The sequence below is a fragment of the Ambystoma mexicanum genome, chromosome 9, assembly GCF_040938575.1.
Source record: "Ambystoma mexicanum isolate Mex_15411 chromosome 9, UKY_AmexF1_1, whole genome shotgun sequence".
Classification (NCBI taxonomy): Eukaryota; Metazoa; Chordata; class Amphibia; order Caudata; family Ambystomatidae; genus Ambystoma; species Ambystoma mexicanum.
The window spans coordinates 799,094,584-799,111,233 of NC_090931.1; the positions used below are offsets into that span (position 1 = coordinate 799,094,584).

General features: G+C 47.9%; 1 protein-coding gene across 2 annotated transcripts in view; it reads left to right on the forward strand.

Annotated features, from left to right (window-relative positions):
- The window catches only part of IGF2BP2 (insulin like growth factor 2 mRNA binding protein 2), a 1,316,273-nt gene that overhangs the window by 1,285,925 nt on the left and 13,698 nt on the right, over positions 1 to 16,650 (forward strand). The window lies entirely within an intron of this gene.

Sequence of the window (16,650 nt, forward strand, 5' to 3'; positions counted from 1 at the left end):
GTCATTTCACTCCCTATGTCAGGGGTACAAGCAGGGCTCTAATCAGATGTTGCTCCCTGCTTGGAGTCAAATGATTTTTCATGGAGTAAAAAAGTAATTAGCTTTGACAATAAGGATACTCTCTGCTTATTAAAAGATGCTCTTTCCCCATAAAATTCCTTTTAAGATCGGGCATTAATATTATTAAAATTCCTTCCTTCCTATGCCACTGCTCTACTGGTCACTAATAAAAAGAAACATCAGTTGAAGCAATGATATGTTCATTGTTTCTCGTTTTCTTTGTTAGGCACATTTTCCTTTTTTAGGGAGTAAAAATGCATGGTGCATATGTCTCTTAGCTCTAAGGCTGGTGTTTTCGCTACCCACAGGAGAACGTAATGTGGATACTAAGCAGAGGCACAGGAATTTTGGGTCATCATATTCTAAGGTGCAGTTATTCTGATGCAATTATCATCCTTACACAAACTATTAGAAGCATGTTCTCCTGGCCCTTGAATTACTTCATTAAAGTGGCACTTGAACTCCTTTTGTGTTTTTGACACATTAATCCATCGGCAAATGGATTATGTCTGAGTTTCTTGACAGCCACATCAGTTATGGGGGGATTTCTCCAGGATTTCATCCTAATGGCCCTCAATTTTTGTTGATAGAAATTACAAGTGGCCCACTTGCTTCAATAACCCTTTTTCATGGATACAAAGGTGGCCTTTGTACAAGATTGAGTAGTTGGTAGGCTGTCTGTAGTTCACCTTTCAAAATGGGCCCCAAATAATATATTTTTAGGTTTTCTTCCCATCCTAACTACTCAGCTAATCAATCGAAATTCAGGAAGAAGTTCCCTAGATCTTTGCCTTCTAGATATGGTTGAAGTACCTCTGGTAGGAGGGGCCTGGCTTGCAACTCAACCAATTTCATCAAGTTTTCTTGAAGCCTAGCTTCAGCTTGCATTTGATGGGCCGCTAATTGGGCTATGACAGCTGTTAGATCGGCCATTCCTTCCGATGGGGTAAGCAGGCCATGCAAAATCCACTCGCATATGCAACTACTTATTTGAAGTATTGGGTGCTATTTTTATTGTACTCACTGGGCTGGAGTGGATTTTTTTCAGGAAATGTTCACAGTTAATGCTTTGCACTGTCAAATACAACCTCTAGATGGCAGTGGTGCGCCTAGCATTTCTGTTGTTACCAAGGACTGACGTATCAGGACGCCTTAAGGGGTTATCATATAATTAAGCTAGCACGTTTAAAGAGCCCTGTCTGTATGAAATGTGCAATTGACCTACGGCGATAGAGAATGGTATTTGCTCTGTATTTCTATGCATGCTACTGGGTAAAAAATAAACACGTGACTTGGCTCTCCACTTCCATCAAAGACAGCAATAAACAACCTTAGTCCAGGACTAAAAGCAACACCATAGAAAGAAGGGGGCACCACATCGCGCTAGTGCAAACAGCGAAGGAAATCGAGCATTAGTGACAAAAACAGGGCATACAACAACTGGTAGGTAGAACTTTATCACTTACACGATAGGGGCAGATGTTTGAACCCATCACAAGAAGCTTTGGCGCAAGTGTGCACACCTCGTACTAGCAGGCTTTAAAAACTGTAAATGAAACACCTGCAGCCCAGAAAGCAGGTTTACAACTTCAGGACTGACAGGTCCGAGCAGGAGGGCATCCACAGTTCGGGCAGACGGGACCAAGTGTGTAACGCCCACCCTTATAGCCTAGAAACGTGGCTAATTCCAGGATGGACAGACGGGTAGATGTATAGAACTGCCCTGTCGAAATTGCGGTCGCTCATTATATCCAAGGGCGATTTTGAAATTGGCTGCAAACGTCAGCATGCTCCCAAATCACCTTTGCAACTAATGACCAACGACGAAAGAGGTCGTACTGAGGACTGAAGTAGGACAGGTTTTGAGCACCTCTGAAGCAAAACAATATGTCCATGGGCTCTGGAGTGTGATGTTGCTAGAGCCGTTCGCCTGGTGTCACTCCTTTGTCAAGAAGAAACAGGCCTTGGCCGGCCAAGCAACATGTGGAGCAAGAAAGGTGAGGCGTATTGTGGCTGGAATCCGTCAGGTTTCAGCAAAAACAGTTCCAAACAAATTGAAATATGCATGAAAACGATTTGTACCTGTACGAGACTGCTTGACGAATACTGTGGGTTTTGGTAAAAAAAAAAAAAATGTTTTTCAGTTTTTCAACGCAAACTTCAAAGACCGTTCTTCATAAGGCAAGCAATAGCTTCAAAGTCAAATAAGGCTTGATAGTTAAACGGCCATGTGAGGATTCAGAAATAATACAGTAATTTAGACATGGTGGGGTGTGCCTCTGGGGAAAAGGTCACTCTAGTAATGTGTAGCAGTGTGGTGCTGTGTCAAGAAACCCTTTGGGGCCTAATTTCCTTTTTTGTGATCCACTGGTTACATAGGCAGGGCAGTGGTGGAGCTAGAAGTGTGCTTAAGGCGCCCCCGACCCCTTGCAAACCCTTCCAGATTCAGTGATGCACCCTTTCAGCCACCTGCAAATTAGTGATATTGTGTAATATTATCCATTTTGAATTAATATTCAGTATGACTGAGCCGATAGTAGGCCGGGGCCTGTTGCACACGTTCCTGCTTCAACAAAAGTACTGGGAAACAACGTGGCTAAAGTATTTCGCCCCCTCTCCACCGCTGTCTGTGACAGACACTATGGTCCAAAGACCTCTTGGCGCTGCAGAAGCAATTTAGTCATTCTTGATTTTTCTAACAACGATATGTGCCGACTCCTCATTCCCGTAAGATCTGAACATGTATTTTCTACTCCTGATTTTCAGTCTGTTCACTCCTATATATATATATACGTTTAAATTATGTGGGAGCAATTCTGAAACATTAAAAGGAAGCAAAAAAGCAACCTCTTTATGGCCAGCAGAAAGGTTATCATGGTGCAGCCTGCACTGACACTTCCCCCAGTCCACCTGGACTGCATGCACAGAGGTCAATGTGAGAGGCCTGCCTAATACGGGAGGACTTCCTGCGATTGAATAGAGAAGGTGTGGTGTCCTCTGACTGGCCGTTCCAGCCTGCATGCAACTCTGTGGTCAGAAGGGAGCCAAGCTGGCAGCCCAATTGTACCCCCCCACACTCTGTTCAATTCTTCATGTATCAGATATATCCAGCTCTTTTCACCCCCACTCCCGGGGACACCCATCATCAACACGCAGCAAGAATCTCTTTAAAGACATAGAAGTGCCACCGAGAGCAGGTGAGTGTTATAGCCCCCACAAAGCAATATTCCTCACATCCAGCTTTACTGAAATGCAAGTCGCAAGCTCCTGGATTTTCCAGAGGTGGGCCCCCAGTAGTAGTGCATGGGGCAGTAGACCCTGGAGGGCTGGCAGGCAATGCTGGACAAAGCATAAGGCTGTTTTGAGACCTCTACTAATAACTTCTCTCTAATGCCCCTCTACAATTGGCCTGTTGCCTATATCTGTATTCTGTTCTAAGGGTATGGGATTGATGATTGTATGATGGAAAGATATCAGAAAATGGCATATGTCTTATATGGCAGGAGTTATAGTGGAACCCAATGTATGGCACCTGTAAAGCCACAGTGATAACTTGCATCTGCTTCCTTTGGAAAAGCCCACAGCTGCCTCACATTGATGGCAAACGATGGCTTTTCAAATACAGTCACAAAACAGTGGGCTGCTGGTGTCTTGCTCTCACCCAGCGAATGCTTGCCAGTGACCAAAGCTTATTGTACAGAAGGAATGTCAAGTAACTCATTCTTAACTATCAAATGACCTGCTGGCAACAAGTGACATCTGATCCTTCTGAGTCTGATTCCGCCGAAGGGAATGATTTAGGTAGGTTGGTCTCTAACCCTGATGGCCCTGCATCTGATGTTAATTGGGTACCAAATAAAAGGGTTCGGGAACGGGGGATTTAGAGCACTAGGTCTAATGAAGGTAAAGGCTGGTCGGATTTTCAATATTATTCGATCCCACTGTTGGATATTATATTGAGAGAGTGGGAGGGTATTTAATAGCACTTGAGTTTTAAAAAACAGGTGGTCTTGACCATTTGGGATATGTAGTTGAGAGAGCAAAACCTCTTTAAGAGTGGATACACGATCAGAGTCAAGGAGTTCAACGATTCTATTTTCCCCTTCTGGTGATACGACAATTATCAGTGTGGATTCTCAATGTGTATCAATTTAATCACATCCCACTCAAGGAAGGCATGGTATCAACAGTAAGACAGACACAAGTGACCACAGTTCAAGGGTGTTTATTGAACTTCAATAATGGTGTGACAAACACCTATCTAATCCTAAATCTACAGATGGGAGCAGGCTACGACTATCAAAAAATAATAATGCATAACTAGTGGAGTCTCGTCAAAGTAAAAGAGCTTATACTAAGAAAAATGCTATTGCCAATGCTTGCCGCTAAATACAAATAGTGTGGGGGTAGTGTTCATGAAAAAGAAATAACTGTTCACAAAAAGATAGGTCAGGATGTTCAGGCCATTAGCCTCCCTTCCCACATTCTCAGCATGGGACAAAAGGGGTTCACTTGAGCAAAGCACACACTCTGGCTTCTTCAGCACAAGGATACAGTTCCATTACCAGCATCAGGGCCTTCTGTGCCCAAGGCTCTTTACTTCAAAGTCTCTTGCTTCAGATGGCCTGATGTACCAAAACATAAGACAGTTTCTTTTTGCATGTAAGTACTCAATTCATGTGATTCACCCTGGATCCCCCTCAGCCGGGCTCAGATCCGCCTTTTACAAAGTTCAGAGAATATTATTTCTCGGGTTACTCACAGTTAACCCCGGATCCCCCTCAACCGGGCTTGGATCCCTCCTCTTACATGATTAGTATCCCTCAGCTGCGCTCAGACACATTTTAGTTCCTCAGTAAACTATCGAAGACTTTCAAAAGTGCACAGGGTTTAGCTTAACCCATTGCAGGACCGCTTCAATCTCAAAATTCCCTTTTCACAGTTGCCAACCAGTTAGATACCTAACAGAGGCCTTCGAATGAGCACCCATTTGGCGCCAACCACTCTGTCTACGGTATCTTTTTTGTCCTCCAAATTTCACTCACTCCTCTTGTTTTCAACTCTATTCGTGTCGCTCGTTACACACCTTTCACATACTGTTCTCTTTAGAATTCTTCATACAATGTTGCCGTTTGCAACCTTGGTTCTAACACGGGCTCGTCTGGTATCACGCTCCGACTCACCGGATGTGCTGTCTATACTGGCGCTGCTTTGTTGTAGGAGCCAAGGACACAGCGGCAACCGTTCCTCGGGTACCTCCGACATACAATGCAGGTTTCTTCCGCTTTAGTCCCCGGTGTTGGGTTTCTTATTTTCCGCCTTTTATTCATGTGGGAGAAGTGCGATGGAAGTCAGGTGTGCGTAATGATCAGTAATTTCCTGACCATTGTATTGGGACATGTCAGGTATACAGCTCTGGTGTTAGTCAGTTTTCGCTCACGGTGAGCTGTCCGTGAGAAAGTGTTTGTGTCAGGAAAGTGGAGGGAGAGGGTGAATTCCTAAGTATCCTACCTGGTCAGATTGGGAAAAGATGTTACAGGGAAGGGGATACCGCGTCTCACCGTCCAGTGTCCCACTCCCACAAGACCCCTCATCCAGGTGATCCTCCCACACTGGTCCACCCCAGGAACTGGATCCAGAAGTAATGGCCATGTCCTGGCCACCTCGATGACAGAGCCCCAGGAACTGGCGCGTGATACACCTTCAGGTTTCTCAGAGGTGGCACCAGGCGGCATGTAGGTAGTGGCGATGGTGAGGGAGGAGGAGGGAGAGATGACCAACTTGCACACCAGGCTCTCAAAGGAAGAGTAAAGCTGGGTGGGTATGAGGAAGGAAGGGGCACACTCAGGGAAGATTAAGGCATCCTCACCGCCAGCATGGTTGGGTCGTGGCTTGGTAATAGTCTTCTAGCAAGAAGGGAGTCAAAAGCATGACTGAGCTGGCATTGAAGCATGCATCAGTGAGAGCGAGAATGTCAAGGTCAATGTCTTCAAGAAGGAGGCAGATGTTGGCGGAGTGTTGTTTGGCTGAGCATGCATTAAATGTGGCTAGCTGAAGGAGGTCTCGCCTTTGAAGATTTTCCGAGGAGGAGTACATGGGCATGGTACACCGGTCAGAGGGGGAGGGACAAAGAGTGGTTGGGGAGAGGCAGGTGAGGAAAGTATGTTACTCAGGGAAGGAAGGTGCCGATCAAAGAGAAGGAGGTTGGGTTGAGGAACCTGAACCAAGATGGGGCCAGTGTGGTAAACATTAATGATACAGCGGAATGATGAGAATCCTGACTAGAGTACTTCCCACTTGGTGCCACCATTAATGGGAGAGGATGTGTAAGGAGAGAGTGTGGAGATGAGGAGTTCATAGATCTGGGGAGGGGACAAAGAAGAGGATATCGGTGAACACATGTCTGAAAGTTGCACTGATGTAGGTGTCTGCGATGGGTAGGCCAGGGTTGGGACTGAGGATGTCTTTTTTTGTGCTTTTGTCTTCCAAACTTCGTGAGAGAGGGAGGGTAGGTGATAGTGTAGCAGTTAGAGAAGATAGGAGATATGGTGAGTGCCATTAGGGTGGCAGAGGATAGTTGAGGGAAAGAGGAGTGGTTGCACTGCCCAGTCCTAGCCCAAGCCAGCAAGTGGCCTATTAGTTACAGGGGTGGGGGGCACAACACAATGCAGCAGTGGAGTGCAGGATGTTAAAAATGCACACACCCACATTCGAAAATCAAAGCAGGGCACACAATGCACATGCAGCAGTGGGGTTTAGGATGTTAAAAATGCACACACTCAAAATCGAAAATCAAAGCAGGGCACACAATGTTAATGCAGCAGTCGGGTGCAGGATGTTAAAAATGCGCACATCCAAATTCCAAAATCAAAGGAGGGCACACAATGCAGGTGCAGTAGTGGGGTGCAGGATATTAAAAATGGACACACCCAAATTCAAAAATCAAAGCAGGGCAAGTTCAGATGTCACTCACAGGTCGAGGTGCAGGGGGGGCACGTTTGTGTGTAGTAGCCAGCTGTATCATGAGGCTGCTTCATTGTTTGCAGGGTTGAGGAAGGTGGAAGCTCTTATGGCCCTACTCGGCACAGACATGCACAGACAGGAGCCTTACTGTGTGGGCCATGGTGGAGTGGGCTAGCTTCCGCCTTCCGGTGCCTTCAATTCGAGTAATGGTCTCAGAACATAGCACATTAAAAACAACTTTATTTAATGTTTCAGTGTTAGAAATGAATGTCATGAATGTGGAGGCAGCACATGATATCAGAGATTGATTCAGCGGAAACATTTTCAAGATATTGATATATACCATCTTAAGTGTTAAATTAATCCATGTAATACTGGTATATCGGTTTCCTATTCTTGCCTGTAACTTCACGGCAGGCTTGCTTGACCTCATATTACCAACTGTGATGAATTTGATGTCATCACTTCTTTCCCAGGGATAACCTCTCCACATGTGGCCAGGGGACGGCAGCCGCTACCTGACCCTGACCTTGGGGGTGTCTGTTTGACTTTAGGGCGATGGCAAAACCTCATCAGGTGAGACGTGGTACCGCTGCAAATTAAGGTACCTTAGACCCCCTTCCTACACCCCTATGACCAGCCCGTTGCCTACTGGACTCATGGGTTGTACTTATCCTACCATTCCCCTAAAACGTACTTGAACGAGGAAAAATAAGTTACCTAAATGAAGATCCCTTTCCCAGTACTGTGATGAGAAATATCCCCAATGACTCACAAGTGAGTTATAAGATCAGCACTGTGACGAGGGAGAATAACGGAGGAATGCGGATTACATGTAAGAACCATATATTCTCCAGCATGGGGTCTGGCATGGATTCACATGCTATTGAATATTCTCCGTCGTCAGGCCGGGAATCCTCGGTAAAAGAAAAAACGGTTTCACTTACAAACTTTCGGTTCCATGTGATAATGTCCTCGCAAAAATGTTGCCGTGCAAGAATGGCATCGTTTTTTGGCGGCGATATTATCTTATGGAACCTGCGGGGGACACCTCCGCAACACCCACATTTTTTTTAATGGAGCGGGGGACACTTCTGCAACCCCTGCTCCTGTTTACTACTTATATTGTCCCCATACTAATGTCACCTATGCCGTTTGCGGTGACTATATGTATGCCGACATTATTTATGTCGACAATATTACTTGATACCCAAACTGTCTTTCTCCTATAAACCAATTACTGAGCTCTGGGTGATGCTGCCCCCAGCCAATGACTGCCCTCTCCGCAATCCCCTCCTCTGGCATCCACTTTCAGATTTTTACCACACGTTCAAGTGTTGGGAGTCCTTGTATTTTGCTCTGAGAGCTTTTCTACGTTTTTGCGCTTTTTCCTTAAAAAGTTCCTATTTTGTCAAATCGAGCCTTTGTGATCTTTCGTTTCTTTGACCGTCAAGCAGGGATCCATTTGTCGGCGTCTTTCAATGCCCCTCAAGGGCAAGAATCGTCGAAAGTTTCATCGAAGATTCCAGAAGGCCATCAGGCCTACACCGCACGCCGGACCATGTTGGAGGAAAAGAAGGACGGATCTTCCCTCTTCAAGCTCTACTCCAGCGGCGGATTGAGGAATGTGTTTCTGGAGGACAAACAGTCACAGTGCCTCTAATGTCTCCATCCGGATCAAAAGGAAGCGGATTGTGAGATTTGCCTTGGTTTCTCCAAGAGCACCGTCAAGGATTGTCACAGTAGGTTGGCGGCAGTGCTCAATGCCAAGGCCTCTACCCCGTTTGGCAAACAACGGCATACCTCACCCAGGACCAGCCGGTCCAAGGAGCGGGCTTCTAAGTCCTTTGAGGGCACTCCATCTGTGGGGGCCCAAGACAAGGCCAAGCACCGTGAGTACGTTTACATCGGGGTCACCGCGCAAGCAGGTCCCACGACGAGCAGGGCGTGCTCATCTTCACCATCTGCCTCCGTCTCAAGTCATCCCTCCAGCTCCTCCTCGAAGAGGAAGGTGGTTTACCCGGGGAAACTGCAGGCTAAGCCACAGAAGACCAAGGCGCAGTGTAAGGTGTCCGACCTGTCCTTGAAGGCCCAGGTGATGCAGGCGAAGTCATCCTCGACGGTCGAGCTGGTGCCGGCCACCCTCTCAAAGGCAAAAGGGTCTCACCCGGTTCAAGGGACCCCAACAGCACCCAGAGTGGCCCTCCCTCCCAGGTGGGAGGCCTCGGCCAAGCTGGTGGACAAAACACTGAAGAAGAGGATGCCATCCCTGATCCCGAGACCGACGCATCAGGACGCAAAAAGGGGGGAGGGAGAGTGGAGGCCTCTACCGTGCTCTAGGGCACAGATATTTCTTCTTCGGACGAAGAGGACCTGGTGTCGATTCACACAGACACAGAGGACATGCGGAACGAGAAGGACGATGATGGAAATGCCGAGGGGGATGACGACAGCGGGAATGCAGATGACGGCGTGGGTGCTGGGTCCAGCAGGCCTACCCCCTCAACAACTCCCAGGGACTTATCGCTGGACATCCTTTCAACTCTCCGCACGCTGGTGTCAGAGATCCAGAAGATCATGCCGATGGCACCCCCGGTGCAGGCCCCAGTGGCACCCCACCAGGGAAGAAGAGAAAATGGCACCCTATGCAGCCTCATCAACAGCTGCACATGCCCTCCCCCCTAGCGATACGCGGACAGACACAGCGACGACGGACACAGACGATGACGGCAGCGTGGATCATTCCATGCTATGGTCACCCACGCGTCTGAGCTCTTCCAGCTGACGCTAGAAGAGACAAAGAAGGAAGGTTTCCTTTATCAACGTTGTGAGGCCAAGAGGAAGATCATTCTGGTGGTGCCTCTCCTGGACGATGTTGGGGATGAGGGCCTGGCGCTTATGAGGAATCCCGCCTCAGCGCCGGCCAAAAGAGACAGGCTGGAAAAGAAGTACCGGACTCAGTGGTCTTAGTGGCTGCGAGAAAGAAGTTTTCAAACTCCTTGTCTTCAGCCTCCGTTCCCCCAGACAGTGAGGGAAAGAATTTGGACGCTGTGGGTAGAAAGTTGATCTACTCAGCAGTAACGATGGTCAAGGCAGCAAATGCACTTGCAATCCTCGCCAGATACCACTGGGAGCTGTGGTCTAAAATTGCCCCGTTTTTGGAATTTCTCCCCAACGACAAACGGGTTAAGGCGCTGGAGATCCTCCAAAAGGGCAAGTTGGCATCAGACCATGCCATCACCTTGGCCCTGGACATTGCGGACAGAGGATTCCAACAGATGGGGAACAGTGTCTGCCTCAGTCATCGTGGCTGGTTGAGAGACACCAACTTTCAGCAGGAAGTTCAGACAAGGGTCTTGGACATGACTTTCGATAGGGACAATCTCTTTGGGAAGGCTGTCGACAAATCGTTGCATGCTATCAAGACTGACACAGAGACGGCCCGAGGCACACTTCAGCAACATCGTCCTTCCTTTCGCGCCTCAGGAGGGAAATCCAGCAGGTTGCTGAAGTGTTTCGGCAGGGGATCATCCTTGTACCGCCAGCCCTTTCGTTCCAAGAGCTAGGAGGCCTACAGGGGTCGTTCCAAAGCTTTCAGAGGTGGCCGCCATTCTCGCCGCTCCCAAGGCGGCATGTAGACGCCGAAGCAGGATTGAACCGGCCAGGATGTCGGGCGCTCACCCATGCAGCCCGGTGGGAGGCCAGCTGGCGGGCTTCGTCAGCGAGTGGGAAAAGATATCCAACAACTGATGGGTGCTGGACACTCTTGCCCATGAACACACTCTAGAGTTCCAGCAGAAGTGTCCGCGGATACCATCGGTAGCCCGGCAGGAACAGCACATCCCTCAGCTCCTGCAGGAAGTACGGGCCATGTTAAGAAAAGGGGAAATAGAGCTGGTTCTAAAGCGACTCCGGGGCTCCGGAGTCTATTCCAGATACTTCTTGTTAAAGAAGATGACCGGGGGATGGAGGCCCATTCTCAAACTGCGGTATCTCAACAAGTACCTCAAGTCCCAAAAATTCAGGATGGTCAAGTTGCAGCACATGCTCGGTCAACTGGAGGAAGGAGACTTCCTGACGTCGCTGGATCTGGAGGATGCTTACTTCCAAGTCCCCATTCACGAGAAGCATCGGAAGTTCGGCACCCAGGGTGTTTACGAAGAGCCTGGAACTAGTGGCGGCCCATCTGCGTCTACAAGGGATACATGTGTTCCCGTACCTCGATGACTGGCTCAAGGGAAGTCGCCATCAAACACACGGAAAGGACCATCCGGCTGTTGACAGATCTGGGGTTCGCCATGAACTATCCAATGTCCTGCTTGATTCCATCGCAGAATGCACTGTTCCTGGGGTCCAGGCTCAACATGGTCTCCTGCCTGACGGCCCCTTCGGAAGAGAGAATAGCAGCCATACTGGGCATGGTGCAACGGCTGTTGGCACTGAAGACCGCCACAGTGCGGACCATCAAGTCTCTGCTCGGCATGATGTCGTTGTGTATTGGCCTGATCAGACTCTGCAGGTTGCGGATTCGACCTCTTAAAGAATTCCCGGACGCTCAGTGAATCCAGGTGTCCGGAAGCTTCGCCAACAAGATTGTTCTCGACGAGGAGTTCCGTCGAGCGATAAGGTGGTGGGGTGTGCGCTCCAACATCTCCGGGGGCACAGATTTCCAGAGCCCCCTATACCAGGGCACGGTCACCACGGATGCTTCCCTGGAGTGCTGGGGAGCCCACACTGGACGTCTCCACTCCAGAGGCCTGTGGCTACCAGAGGAGAGGGATCTCCACATCAATGTCTTGGAACTGTGAGCAGTGTTCTGGGTCCTCCAGTCTTTCCTTCCATCCCTCACAGACTAGGGGGGGGGGGCACCAGATCCCCAGCGCTCTCCAGAGAGGCGCAGGACTTGTGGCACTGGGCCATCACCCAGGGGATGTTCCTCATTCCTTTTCACCAGGCAGGAGTCAAGAACACCATCGCCGACTCCCTCAGCAGGTAGCTGCTCTCTTGCCACGAGTGGGAGCTTTTACAGGATCAAGTGGACAGCCTCTTGCTCAGGTGGGGCAGACCCCAGATCTATCTGTTTGTGACAGCAGCTAACTCCAAATGCCAGAGATACGCCAGCACATTCCACCAGCCGAGGAGCATGGGGGATGCATTTTCCTTCAAGTGGGAAGGCCTCTTCCTGTACGCGTTCCCTTCATTGCTTCTCCTGCTGTGAGTTATCAATCAACTCAAACGGTGCCAATGCAGGATGATCCTCATCGCCTCGGCATGGCCGAGGCAGATTTGGTACCCAGACCTTCTCAGCCTGTCGATGTCACCTCCAGTCAAGCTGCCGGTGGTCACGGACCGGCTCGCCAGAGAAGGAGGCACAATCCTACTTCATGACCCAGGATCGCTGAACCTGAAGGCCTGGCTCCTGCAGCCTTAGAGTTTGGTGGGTACAATCTACCAGTGGACTGTAGGGAAGTCCTTGCCAGGGCCAGAGCTTCATCGACTCTTAAGTGCTACGGGCACAATTGGAAGCATTTCACAATGTGACGCCAGACGCAGGTGATCAACCCTCTGAGGTTCACGGCCCCTCAGATGCTTCCGTACTTGTTGCCCTTGGCAAAGCCGGGCCTGGCGCACGCCCCCATCAAAGTGCATCTGGTGGCTATTTCACGCTACACCAGGTTTCTAGGACTGTGTTCTCTTTGGTCAGACCGTCTAGTCAAGGAGTTCCTCAAAGGACTGTTCTGATTGTTCCCAATGGTGAAGGCGCCTACCCCCGGCATGGGAACTCGACGTGGTACTGATGAGGTTCATGTGGGTCCCATTCGAGCCTTTGCATCAAGTCCCTCTCAAGTTCCTTTCGTGGGAAACGGCTTTTCTCGTGGCCATCACCTCTGCCAGGGGAGTAGGTGAGATCCAGGCCCTGTCTTGCAAGCAGCCTTATCTGACTTTCCAAGACACAAGGGGGAGCTGAGGACGCGCCCCTCTTTCATACCGAAAGTTCCATTGGAATTCCACCTCAACAAACCTTGGGTGTTGCCTGTGTTTTTTCCGACTCCTTTGTCGCCAGCTGAAAGGACTTTGCACTCACTGGATGTGGTGCATGCTCTGAAGTTCTATGTGGCACGCACAAAGAGTTTCCGGAACATTTTCCGGAAGACGTCACAACTATTTGTGAACTTTGGTCCTGTGAACCATGGAAAATCTTTGTCCAAGGCTTGCATTTTCAGGTGGCTCTCTGGCTGTATAACACACTGTAACCGGTTGGCAAACCGACTGCTGCCCAGCCGTCCGAGAGCCCATTCCACCAGAGTGATCGCTGAGTCAACAGTGTTCCTGTCTGGTGTGCCCCTGCTGGACATCTGCTAGGCTGCTACTTGGTGGTCTATGCACACCTTCACAAGATTCTACTGCGTCGACAGGGATTCCAGGGAGGAGTCCAGGGTCGGTCAAGCAATGCTACGCAACCGGTTCGCTTGATGGTGAGCCTGTTCCAGAGTAATTCCTTCTGTTGAGCCTTGCCACCTCCTGTAGTTGTATAATGATGTACTGCTATGTATTTTTTATTAATGAGCATGTGAATCTATGCCAGACCCCATTCTTGTTACTTGTAACTGTTTTTCTTCAGCATGGATGTGGCATGAATTCACATGCGAACCCTCTCTCCTTCACCTCTGCAGCTCTTCTTGGTCATACTGCCACTTTACATGCTACCAAATCTGAAGATGGCTGCCAGAGGAGGGGCTTAGGGAGAGGGCAGTCATTGGCTGGGGGCAGTATGACCCAGAGCTCAGTGATTGGTTTATAGGAGAAAGATAGTTTGTAAGTGAAAATGAAACTGTTTATTTTACCAAGGATTCCCGGCCTGAAGACGGAATATTCATGAGCATGTGAATCCATGCCAGACCCATGCTGGAGAACAACAGTTACAGGTAAATAACTTGTTACTTACATCCAGATAGTCATAATATCTTACTTGCTCTATTTGCTCAGTATCCAGGCAAAACTTGAACACAAGTTTTTTTCTTTTTTTGTGAAGATCATAGACTTTGGGCCTCCTCACGAGTCTGGCGGTAACCCTTAAATGCAGCGGTAGCGCTATCAACGCCACATTTAAGGGTCTGCCAGATCATGGGCTTTGCGGATTTGCCCCTAACTCTGAGCTGGAGCAAATCTGCTGCGATGTTGCCGATTTTTGGCGCCATTACTGCCGGCGGTAATAGCACAAAAATTCCCCATTGGGCCCAATGGGGAATGGGGAATTCCCGAATGGGGAATGGGAACCAACCGTTCCGCCAAACCCGTGTCCGGCGCTAATAGCCCCGGGGGTTTGGCGGTAGGGCTAATAGCCCCGGCGGTATTGGTTACCGCCCAACTCGTGATGAGGCCTTTTGTCTTGTTGATATTTATTAACAGCTACCTTTTACTATGAAAATAGTTGCAATTGTTTTATTTTTGCAAAATTAAAATAGCATAATCCGCAAAGAGTAAAAATGGAAATGTGTCCCCAGCCAGGGATGGAGCGTCGGTTGGCACATTCAATCATTTGCTTATAAAGCCATTAATATATAACAAGAAAACACACCCCTGCCGGATACCCTTCTGCACTTGGTTGGGTTTTGTAGTTTCTCCACCCATAGCCCATCTAATCACAGCATCATTTCACTCACACAACAATTGGGGGACACAGTATACCATAGGCTCTCAGGACTTCCAAGAGCTTAGCATGAGGTACTGTATCAAATGTAGTATGTAAATCGACTGTAAAAATATTCACTTGTTTTAATTCCACATACTAGTCTAGTATTAACATTAGTCTAAAACATTGATCTTTCATACTGATGCCATCCTTAAATCTAGCTTGACGATGGTCACCAATATTCAGCTTCGAGGCCCATTTGTTGGTGACCTAGGACTACCATTGCAATTTTTTTCCAAGTCGAATCAAGTAGAGACATTGGGCCTCATTACACGGTAGGTGGTAAGGGTTTACCGATAACGGTAAGGGTACCTTTACCGGTAAACCCTTACCACCTTACTACGAGGTCCCTTTGCGGGACCCGACCTTAATGGCTGCTGTAGACCAGCCATTAAATTTGGGACCCGCAAAGGGACTTTGGTGCTAATTACGGTACCGCAATTTGCGTTACCATAATTGGCTCCTTCCCCATTCCCATTGAGCCCTATGGGGCAAACATGGGAATGGGGAAGGGCCATGGAGGAAGGGGGAATTACCGCCCTACCAACCTTGGAATGGGGTGGTAATTCCCCTTTTCTCCATGGTGGTATCGGTATGGTTTACCGCCTATCGTGTAATGAGGCCCATTGTCTGATAATTGCAAGGTGCAGCACGTCCACCCTTTTGTATAGTGGAACTATTTTGGCACTTGTCCAGGACTTGGGTGCCTTATTCTCACTAGTTACTGCGTTAAATAATAAGTAGTAATATGGAGCCCATATCTATCTCTCTGATTTTGAGTAAATTTCCAGGTATCATAGGCCCAGGGGCTTTATTCGATTTTTGTAACAGAATTGTTTCAGTGATTTCATTAAGAGTAAAAGTTAATGGAGATTGTACTGGAATGTCTTGTACCAGGATACTAGGTCATGATACTACTCGCTACTCTATAAAGATTATTGAACTAGTCTTCCCAGCATGTGGTAATGATGCTCGCATGAAGAATATTTTCTGGCGCTCAATGACATGCAGTAATAAGCCTTCAAAACATTGAAGAATCTTTACTCTGGGAAGTCAAAAATATTACCTGCCATAGGTTAGCTTCATGTTCCTTCTTTTTCACTGCTATCATCTTCTTATATGCAAGTCTAGCTTGGCTGAGCTCACCCCTCACTACATTATTCACATTTTTCAGCACATTCTATCAGAGTATTTTTCGCTTCTCTACAGTCCTTGTCGTGGCAAGAGGTATGTTTAATAGCTGCTTTTTTAATAGTCTTATTTGGGGCAGTCACATGGTGTCTTAAAATAGCACCTATCTAATTAAATGATTTGAGAATATTTTGTGATTGGCGTACCTAGAGAATTTTGGTTGTATTCGTTAAGGTCTCCATCAATGACATGCTGATCCAGTTGCATTCTCAAGATGAGCATGTCATGGACACCCCACTCCTCAAAGAACACAACACTTATTATGACCGATTACTGATGGTAGGATGCCCATCCCTACCCCACCTGTCCTTGTGCTCCTCCATGTGGCCTTTCCACTACTTACACAGGGGTCTACAGTTTTGAGCTAGATTAAAAGTTTGTACCAGTTTGCGAATGCGTATTGTTACAAATATTTTTGCATCCTGTTTAGTGCTTCACCATCAGAGGATTGTCTATGGCTAATTTACTAGTCCAGCCATGCCGGAAAGAAAAACGGAACCATGCTTTATGTCTGTCTTCACTGTTTTGCTGTAAAGTCCCATTACAGTTCACTTCAAAAAGAAATGTTTGCAGCCTTGAGATGTATAACTAAATGCATGATGTGATCCCTCATGTGAAGTAAAATCCCTACTCTGACTTTGTTTTATTTTGTTGCAAATAAAATGATAAAAACATGTTTTAAAATAGTAAGCTGTTAATTTGTGAGGGGGTATCAACATTTAGAGACAAGTGACGTAGATGAT